Source organism: Octopus bimaculoides, chromosome 3 (genome assembly GCF_046866305.1).
Source record: "Octopus bimaculoides isolate indiv1 chromosome 3, ASM4686630v1, whole genome shotgun sequence".
Taxonomy (NCBI): domain Eukaryota; kingdom Metazoa; phylum Mollusca; class Cephalopoda; order Octopoda; family Octopodidae; genus Octopus; species Octopus bimaculoides.
Window position 1 is genome coordinate 148,105,704 of NC_142930.1, and position 9,961 is coordinate 148,115,664.

The window sequence follows — 9,961 nt, forward strand, 5'->3', positions numbered from 1 at the left end:
CAAGCCAGCAGGGGGACACTGCTGACCTCCCCTGTTCGAAGGTTATAAAGGACACAGGTTTCGTGTGTCACATAGCTAGCTAGAGGCGATGGCTTCTTGGAGCTAATTCACGGCAGCTTTCGTCCTAATTTTGGGACTGCCATGTTGGCTTGGCGATAACTATTAATTTCCAGTACCGCTGCCGTAGTCTCCTTTAGAGAGACTTAGAAATATTAATAACTCTATTTCTGAAAACCAGTGGATAGATTCCACTGAAATTAGATAAATAACCTTCGAGCAGATAGTCAGCAGCGCCGCCTGGCTAAGGCTTGGCTACTCTGCATTGACAAGGGGCAACACCCTGAAACTAGTCTAGTCTGCAGATGCCAAGCCAGCAGGGGGACACTGCTGACCTCCCCTGTTCGAAGGTTATAAAGGACACAGGTTTCGTGTGTCACATAGCTAGCTAGAGGCGATGGCTTCTTGGAGCTAATTCACGGCAGCTTTCGTCCTAATTTTGGGACTGCCATGTTGGCTTGGCGATAACTATTAATTTCCAGTACCGCTGCCGTAGTCTCCTTTAGAGAGACTTAGAAATATTAATAACTCTATTTCTGAAAACCAGTGGATAGATTCCACTGAAATTAGATAAATAACCTTCGAGCAGATAGTCAGCAGCGCCGCCTGGCTAAGGCTTGGCTACTCTGCATTGACAAGGGGCAACACCCTGAAACTAGTCTAGTCTGCAGATGCCAAGCCAGCAGGGGGACACTGCTGACCTCCCCTGTTCGAAGGTTATAAAGGACACAGGTTTCGTGTGTCACATAGCTAGCTAGAGGCGATGGCTTCTTGGAGCTAATTCACGGCAGCTTTCGTCCTAATTTTGGGACTGCCATGTTGGCTTGGCGATAACTATTAATTTCCAGTACCGCTGCCGTAGTCTCCTTTAGAGAGACTTAGAAATATTAATAACTCTATTTCTGAAAACCAGTGGATAGATTCCACTGAAATTAGATAAATAACCTTCGAGCAGATAGTCAGCAGCGCCGCCTGGCTAAGGCTTGGCTACTCTGCATTGACAAGGGGCAACACCCTGAAACTAGTCTAGTCTGCAGATGCCAAGCCAGCAGGGGGACACTGCTGACCTCCCCTGTTCGAAGGTTATAAAGGACACAGGTTTCGTGTGTCACATAGCTAGCTAGAGGCGATGGCTTCTTGGAGCTAATTCACGGCAGCTTTCGTCCTAATTTTGGGACTGCCATGTTGGCTTGGCGATAACTATTAATTTCCAGTACCGCTGCCGTAGTCTCCTTTAGAGAGACTTAGAAATATTAATAACTCTATTTCTGAAAACCAGTGGATAGATTCCACTGAAATTAGATAAATAACCTTCGAGCAGATAGTCAGCAGCGCCGCCTGGCTAAGGCTTGGCTACTCTGCATTGACAAGGGGCAACACCCTGAAACTAGTCTAGTCTGCAGATGCCAAGCCAGCAGGGGGACACTGCTGACCTCCCCTGTTCGAAGGTTATAAAGGACACAGGTTTCGTGTGTCACATAGCTAGCTAGAGGCGATGGCTTCTTGGAGCTAATTCACGGCAGCTTTCGTCCTAATTTTGGGACTGCCATGTTGGCTTGGCGATAACTATTAATTTCCAGTACCGCTGCCGTAGTCTCCTTTAGAGAGACTTAGAAATATTAATAACTCTATTTCTGAAAACCAGTGGATAGATTCCACTGAAATTAGATAAATAACCTTCGAGCAGATAGTCAGCAGCGCCGCCTGGCTAAGGCTTGGCTACTCTGCATTGACAAGGGGCAACACCCTGAAACTAGTCTAGTCTGCAGATGCCAAGCCAGCAGGGGGACACTGCTGACCTCCCCTGTTCGAAGGTTATAAAGGACACAGGTTTCGTGTGTCACATAGCTAGCTAGAGGCGATGGCTTCTTGGAGCTAATTCACGGCAGCTTTCGTCCTAATTTTGGGACTGCCATGTTGGCTTGGCGATAACTATTAATTTCCAGTACCGCTGCCGTAGTCTCCTTTAGAGAGACTTAGAAATATTAATAACTCTATTTCTGAAAACCAGTGGATAGATTCCACTGAAATTAGATAAATAACCTTCGAGCAGATAGTCAGCAGCGCCGCCTGGCTAAGGCTTGGCTACTCTGCATTGACAAGGGGCAACACCCTGAAACTAGTCTAGTCTGCAGATGCCAAGCCAGCAGGGGGACACTGCTGACCTCCCCTGTTCGAAGGTTATAAAGGACACAGGTTTCGTGTGTCACATAGCTAGCTAGAGGCGATGGCTTCTTGGAGCTAATTCACGGCAGCTTTCGTCCTAATTTTGGGACTGCCATGTTGGCTTGGCGATAACTATTAATATATATATATATATATATATATATATATATATATATATATATATATATATATATATATATATATATAGATCTATACATACATGTATATGTATACATATGTGTAGATGTATATATATATATATATATATATATATATATATATAGATGTACATGTAATATGTACACATAGATACATATATACATGCATACAGATATCTATACATATATACACCCATCACACACACATACACATGCACACAAACACACACATTAGTCATTTGTTTTCTTATCCAAAACTACGTCAAAAGTACTGAATGGATCTTTATGAAATTTGGAAATTATATTCTTTGCATAACGGCCATAACTCCCATGAAAATTCATATATTTTTGATGTTGATGAAATTTTAACCCGAACATAACAGATGAGCATTATTTAGAAAATGATGTCACACGTTATCGAGGCTACCATCCTTTCTGGATGTGCAAAAGGGGATGACGTCTTTATTCCAAGAATTCCTCTTACTCCATCAGGAGCAGACATTCCTTTTACATTCAGAAGACTACAATTCCCCCTTCGTGTGACTTTTGCCATGCCCATAAACAAATATCAGGGTCAAACACTGTCTGTAGCTGGTCTTCTCTTGGAAGAGCCCTGCTTCTCACATGGACAACTGTATGTTGGCTGCTCAAGAGTGGGCAGCAACAAAAAACCTATTTGTATATGCTCCACAAGGGAAAACAAGGAACATAGTTTACAATGAGGTGTTATAATCACAACAGCAAGAAAGTATGTACATGATCACCTTCTTTTACGAAACTTCATTGACTTTCATATATTTATATTGATATACATATATATACGTGTGTTTGGGTGCGCGTGTGTATATACATCTCTATATATAAAGATGATGCGTAGTCTAGACGGCGTTTTTAGATTTCATTATTCTCTTTAACCCGGGAAACGCCGGGTATTTCTGCTAGTATATAATAAGAGTTACAAAAAAGATCGCCACAGTCCAACAGATGAACTACAGGGAGCGACTGAAGGCACTAGGTCTCTACTCCCTGGAGCGCACGCGGGAGAGGTATGTAATAATATACATATGGAAAATACTGGAAGGACTGGTGCCAAACTTTGGCATCAAGTACTAAAAGAATGCCCGCATGGGTCGCCACTGCATGGTGCCAAAGCTACCGTCCACTGCATCTCACATAAGAACGAGATACTGCAGCAGCCTTGGTTCCAGAGGACCTCAGCTCTTCAATGCCCTGCCAAAACATTTGAGAGACATGCAAGACATGGATGCGGAGGTCTCCAAGACAAAACTTGACGCTTTCCTCTCTACGATACCAGACGAACCAATGGCTCGTAATGAGACGCAGTTTAGGGCAGCTATGTCAAATTCTCTTATACACCAGATGTGCCATCAAAACTCTTGATTGGACCATGTCAGGTGGGGGAGAAGAGCCATGCAAGGAACGTGAAAATCACGGTGGTGCTCCAGCATGATTTCTCTCTCTCTCTCTCTCTCTTTCTCTCTCTCTCTCTCTCTCTCTCTCTCTCTCTCTCTCTCTCTCTATATATATATATATATATATATATATATATATATATATATATAATAAAGTAAAGTTGTGGAATACCATACGAGTGGAAATATATATGAAAGAAGGTTTGAAAATGCACTTATTTTAAAAATATTTATTTACTTAACCGGTTTAGAAAAAGATTATCAAAAGTCTTTGAGAATAATAAAAAATGTTAAAAAACAGTTTGAGTATTAAAATGCATATATACATTCTTTGATGATAAAATATATTTAAAGTATAAAGCTTTGTATGAACTTTGTAGTGTTACATACTGATTATCACACATTCTCTGATAATAAGATGAAACTGTTAAAAACAGTGTATGAAAATACATATATGGAAAAATACATATACATATTTTTTGATAATCGAAAAAAGTTGAGGAGGAACTGACCTGGCTTTTTTTTCTTGTGTATATTGAGGGAATGTTTTGCTGTCTTAAGAGACAGTATGACTGGCTAGCTGGGGTGGGAGGAAGGAAGAGTTAAAAGAGATTTTTTAATTTATTTTTGGTTGGTCTGTGAGCTGGTTCACTGGTTTTTGGGACTGGTTTTGTGCACATATCTATGTGTGTGTGTATATATGTGTGTTTGTGTCCGTGTGTGTGTGTGTGCCGTTTTTATTGGTCACAGAGTTTATTGTGGAATGTGTATATGAGTGTGTGTTTGTGTGTTTTTTGTGTCGGTGGGGATGTTAGGTGTGTGTACGTGAGAGTGTGCGTATATCTCTTTAAAATAAGTGCATTTTCAAACCTTCTTTCATATATATATATATATATATATATATATATATATATATATATATATATATATATATATGTATATATATATATATATTAATAAGGGTAGAAATTGATAGTAATCAATTAAAACCAGTGGTCTAGCATATTAAAAATATCCGAAGATTAAAATTATATTACATACAAAAATAAGAGGAATGACCAGCAAAAGTGGACTCTTATATGCTATTCGGCATCTATTTCTAGCATATAGGAGTCCACTTTTGTTGGTCATTCCTCTTATTTTTGTATGTAATATATATATATATATATATATATATATATATATATATATATATATATATATATATATATATGTGTGTGTGTGTGTGTCTGTGTGTGTGTGTTATCAATAACGTACATTACACAATAAATACACATGTGTTGTATAAGTCATAAAATACATAGAATAAATATATTTTTCTTCTCGCTCTGAAAATTGAACCCCTGGACAAAAACAATTATTTTTTTTTTTTTCATGTACCTGATGGAATCTTCTGCTGTAACTTCTCAATCGCTCTCTTTCTCTATCTGCCTGGTTGTCTTTCTCCCTCTCTCGCGTTTTACAAGCGGTTTTTCTTTCCTCTCAATTTTCCTCCATCTCTCGCCTTCCCTCTAAACCTCTCTCCATGTTTTATTTTCGCCCACACTCTACCTCTTTGATACCTCTATCTTCCTCGCCTTCTCTGTATCATAGAATCACATCTTTCTGTGTCTGTAATTTTCTCTGACACCCATTCACTCTTTCTTAATGTCTTCTGTCTCCCCCACCACACTTTTCACGTATAGTCTCTCTCACTTTCTCAATTTCTATCTTTGTTATTCTCCCTCTCTATCTTTCTCCTAATTTCTAGCAAACTCAGTCAATCGTTCCCTTACCATTTCTCTCTTAACATCTCTCTCGTCTTTATGTCTCTCCCACGCATCGCCTTCTCTCCCTCCCTCTGAATATATTCCATACAAGCAACACACTAAAACAAAAACTACATCTTCGCTTCCATTTCCAAATTATATCACATCGTTACTTTGTTGTGTTGGTAGATAGGTCGGGGAGAGGTATAAAAAAAAAGAAAAAAACAATAATAGAGAGCTCCATTTTCTTACAATGTATTATTTCCCTTGATCAGCGCCATAAATTAATAAGTAGATTCATGATAAAAGATTGAGAAACTCAGACAATTGTTACTTTTATTTATTTCACTTTATTTTTCACTATATGTTTTCTATTGATTTATATGTTTATTGTTTATTCTCTGTCGGGACAGTTTTTTTAAAGAATTTTTTTTTTTTCGTCTTGAAAAATGAGTTATAACTGTCGCAGATCTTGGAAAGTTTGATGTTATTTCTTTCTTTAATGTTTTATTATATTGGTTACATTTATTGCATTGTGGTCATGCTGAGGCAATAAGGCAGCATCTTCTACGCTCTAATCATATGTATTTAAAGGAAAGGGTCCTGGAGAGTGGCTACGAGTACGAGACAAATGCAAAATAAACAAATATAGTCGAACGCTGAGAAATATTTGCAGATGCATGAAGTATATATAGACAGTTGCTGAAAAAACGATTGTGCACCTTCCTCTTCTTCTCTTTCTTCTTCTTCTTCTTCTTCTTCTTCTTCTTCTTCTTCTTCTCCTTCTCCTTCTTCTTCTTCTTCTTCTTCTCCTTCTCCTTCTTCTTCTTCTTCGTCTTCTACTACTACTACTACTACTACTACTTCTTCCCCCTCCTCCTCCTCCTCCTCCTCTTCTTCTTCCTCTCCTTCTTCTTCTACTACTACTACTACTACTACTACTACTACTACTACTACTTCTTCCTCCCCTTCCTCCTCTTCTTCTTCTTCTCCTTCTTCTTCTTTGTCTCTCTATTCATTTATGTGTGAGGAGAGAGAGAGAGAGAGTGAGAGAGAGAGCGAGAGAGAGAGACAGAGAGACAGAGAGACATGTGTATGTATCTGAATGCGTCTAAATATTGAAATGGCGTTCTTCCCTGCATGTTGCTGTGTTTTTCTGCTTTTCTGAAATATCAATCGTTGGATTCACTCACACATTTTACAACTGTTTATATACATTTTCTTTTCATGTCTATTCCCTCTCCCTCTCCCTCCCTCTATATAGTATATATGTTTACACACACACGTACACACACACACACACACACACACACACACACACATGAACGTATACCAGTACATGTTATAAATATATACATAAACATGGCTGTATCGTAAGAAGTTTGCATTGAAACCACATAGTTCCGGGTTCAGTTCCACTGCCTGGTAACTTGGGCGAGTAGTGCATTGTATTATAGCTTCGAACCAACCAAAGTTTTGTGAGTGGATTTGGTAGACAGAAACTGAAAGAAGCCTATCGTGTATATGTGTCCGTGTGCGCGTGCGTGTGAACGTGTCTAAGTATGTGTCTGCGTGCATTTGTGCTTATTTGTCCCCCACTACCACTTGACAACCGGTGTTGGGTTGATTACGTCCCCGTAACTTATCTGTTCGGCAAAAAGACCGATAGAATAAGTAACAGGCGTTAGAAAATAAAGTAATGGAGTCGATTCGTTCGACCAACATTCTTCAAGGCAGTTCCCCAGCATTGCCACACTGTAATGACTGAAAGAGCTAAAAGATAAAAGATGGACACAAACTCTCTCTCTCACACACACACATACACATACACACACACACACACACACACACACACACACACACACACACAAGCACACACACACATCCACACACACATATATATATATATATATATATATATATATATATATATTCTTTCATTCTTTTACTTGTTTCAGTCATTTGACTGCGGCCATGCTGGGGCACCACCTTTAGTCGAGGAAATTGACCCCCATGACTTATTCTTTGCAAGCCTAGTACTTACTCTATCGATGTCTTTTGCCTAACCGCCAAGTTACGGGGGCGTAAATACACCAACATCAAGTGATGGTGGCGGAGGACAAAGTGCTGTCCCACTGCGTAGCTCTTTGAGAACTGCCCTTTGCTACAGCCCCGGGCCAACCAAAGCTTTGTGAGTAGATGTGGTAGACGGAAATTGAAAGAAACCCGTCGTATATATATGTATATATACATATCTATCTGTGTGTGTTTTTGTCTCCCAACCATCGCTTGACAACCGGCACTGGTGTTTTTACATCTCCGTAACTTAACGGTTCGGCAAAAAAGGCTGATCGAATAAGTACTAGGCCTTCAAAATGATAAGTACTTGGATCGATATATACGACTAAAAACTCTTCAAGGTAGTGCCCCAGTATGGCTACACACACACACACATACATAGTTATAAGTGTGTGTGTGTGTATAGTCTACCTCTTTTGTACGTCGTACTTTGAAACCATAGCATTTGATAGCTCCCACTTAATATAATCGTTTGGAATATGTACCACATTGTTGTGATAGATGGCACTCGGGAAATATATGTACATGCCCCACACTATACAGGAATAGAACCCACATGATAATTATTATATGCCAAATTTCCTATCGACTACGCCACGTGTTTTCACATTCAAATAACCAAAATACATATGTGTACTTTACATATGTAAATAATTCTTTATCATTATAGCATAAAGCCAGCAATATTATAGGGAGGGTTCAGTCTATTCCTTCGACGTCAGTACATGATTTGTTCTCTATTGAATCGGCCCTGAAAGGATGAAAGAAAGTTGACTTCGGTGGGATTTGAACTCACATGGTAATGCTGTTATGTATTTTTAGCCGGCGTGCTAACGATTTGGCTAGCTCACTACCTTTGCATAAGATACTTCTTTCTATTACAGTCAAAATACCTAAAAGTTTGGAGGAGGTCTAGCCGATTACATCGACCTCAGGGATCAACCCTTACTCATCTCATCTTCCCCCAAACCCCAAAGGGGATGAAAGCGAATGTCGACCTCGGTGGAATTTGAACGTAAAGACGGACGAAATAAAGTTAAACATTTTCCCAGTATGCTAACGATTCTTTTCTACTCTAGGCACAAGGCCCTAAATTTTATGGGAGGGGTAGTCGATTAGATCGACTGCAGTATGCAACTGGTACTTAATTTATCGATCCCCAAAAAGATGAAAGGCAAAGTCGACCTCGGCGGAATTTAAACTCAGGCGTGCTAACGTTTCTTATTTCTTTATTGCCCACAAGAGGCTAAACATAGAGGGAACAAACAAAGAGATTAAGTCGATTACATCGACTCCAGTGCATAACTGGTACTTAATTTATCGACCCCGAAAGGATGAAAGGCAAAGTCGACCTCGCCGAAGTTTGAACTCAGAACGTATTAAAGACAGACGAAATACCGCTAAGCATTTAGCCTGGCGTGCTAACGTTTCTTATTTTTTACTGCCCTCAAGGGGCTACACACAGAGGGGAAAAACAAGGACAGATAAACGGATTAAGTGGATTATATCGACCACCAATGCGTAACTGGTACTTAATTTATCGACCCCGAAAGGATGAAAGGCAAAGTCGACCTCGACCGAATTTGAACTCAGAACGTACCGGTAGACGAAATATCGTTTGCATTTCGCCTGGCGTGCTAACGCTTCTGCCATCTCGCCGCCTTTACGTGAGTAAATAATAAAGAAGATTCTTAAAAACCAAACCCAGACGAATAAAGACAAGCAAGCTCAAATGGACACCTTCCAATACAAACATATACAAACCCATAGATAGAAATAAGACAGAAAATAAGACTTCTAGATAAAATACATTTCTATTGTGTTTCATAAAAAAAAAAAAAAAACAGAAGCAAACTCTATTCTAATATAAATGCATTCAAATTGTTCTACAGACCAAGCAATAATCTTTAAACAAATAAGTTAAAATTATATCGAAGTAAATTTAATATAATAGGATAACAAGTTAACAAATAAGTAGAAATAATATATAAAATAAATGTAGGATGGAAAAAGCAATGAATAAAAATAATAAAGATATTTGTTTACGGAGGATAGGATAGGAAAACAATTTTATTCATTTATTAGTTTTTTTGTAATTTAGTTGTTAAAATTGTATCTAATTTGCCTCACCTGTTTTAAAACGTCAAGCATAAGTTGTTAGAGTCTTAGCAAGCAGTCATGTAGAAAAATAAAACATTCTAGAAATAGTCTGTAATTTCATTTCGTTTTACTATTATCATTATTGTTATTGTTATTATTATTATTATTATTATTATTATTATTATTATTATTATTAAAATTCTTACATATGAAATCGAAA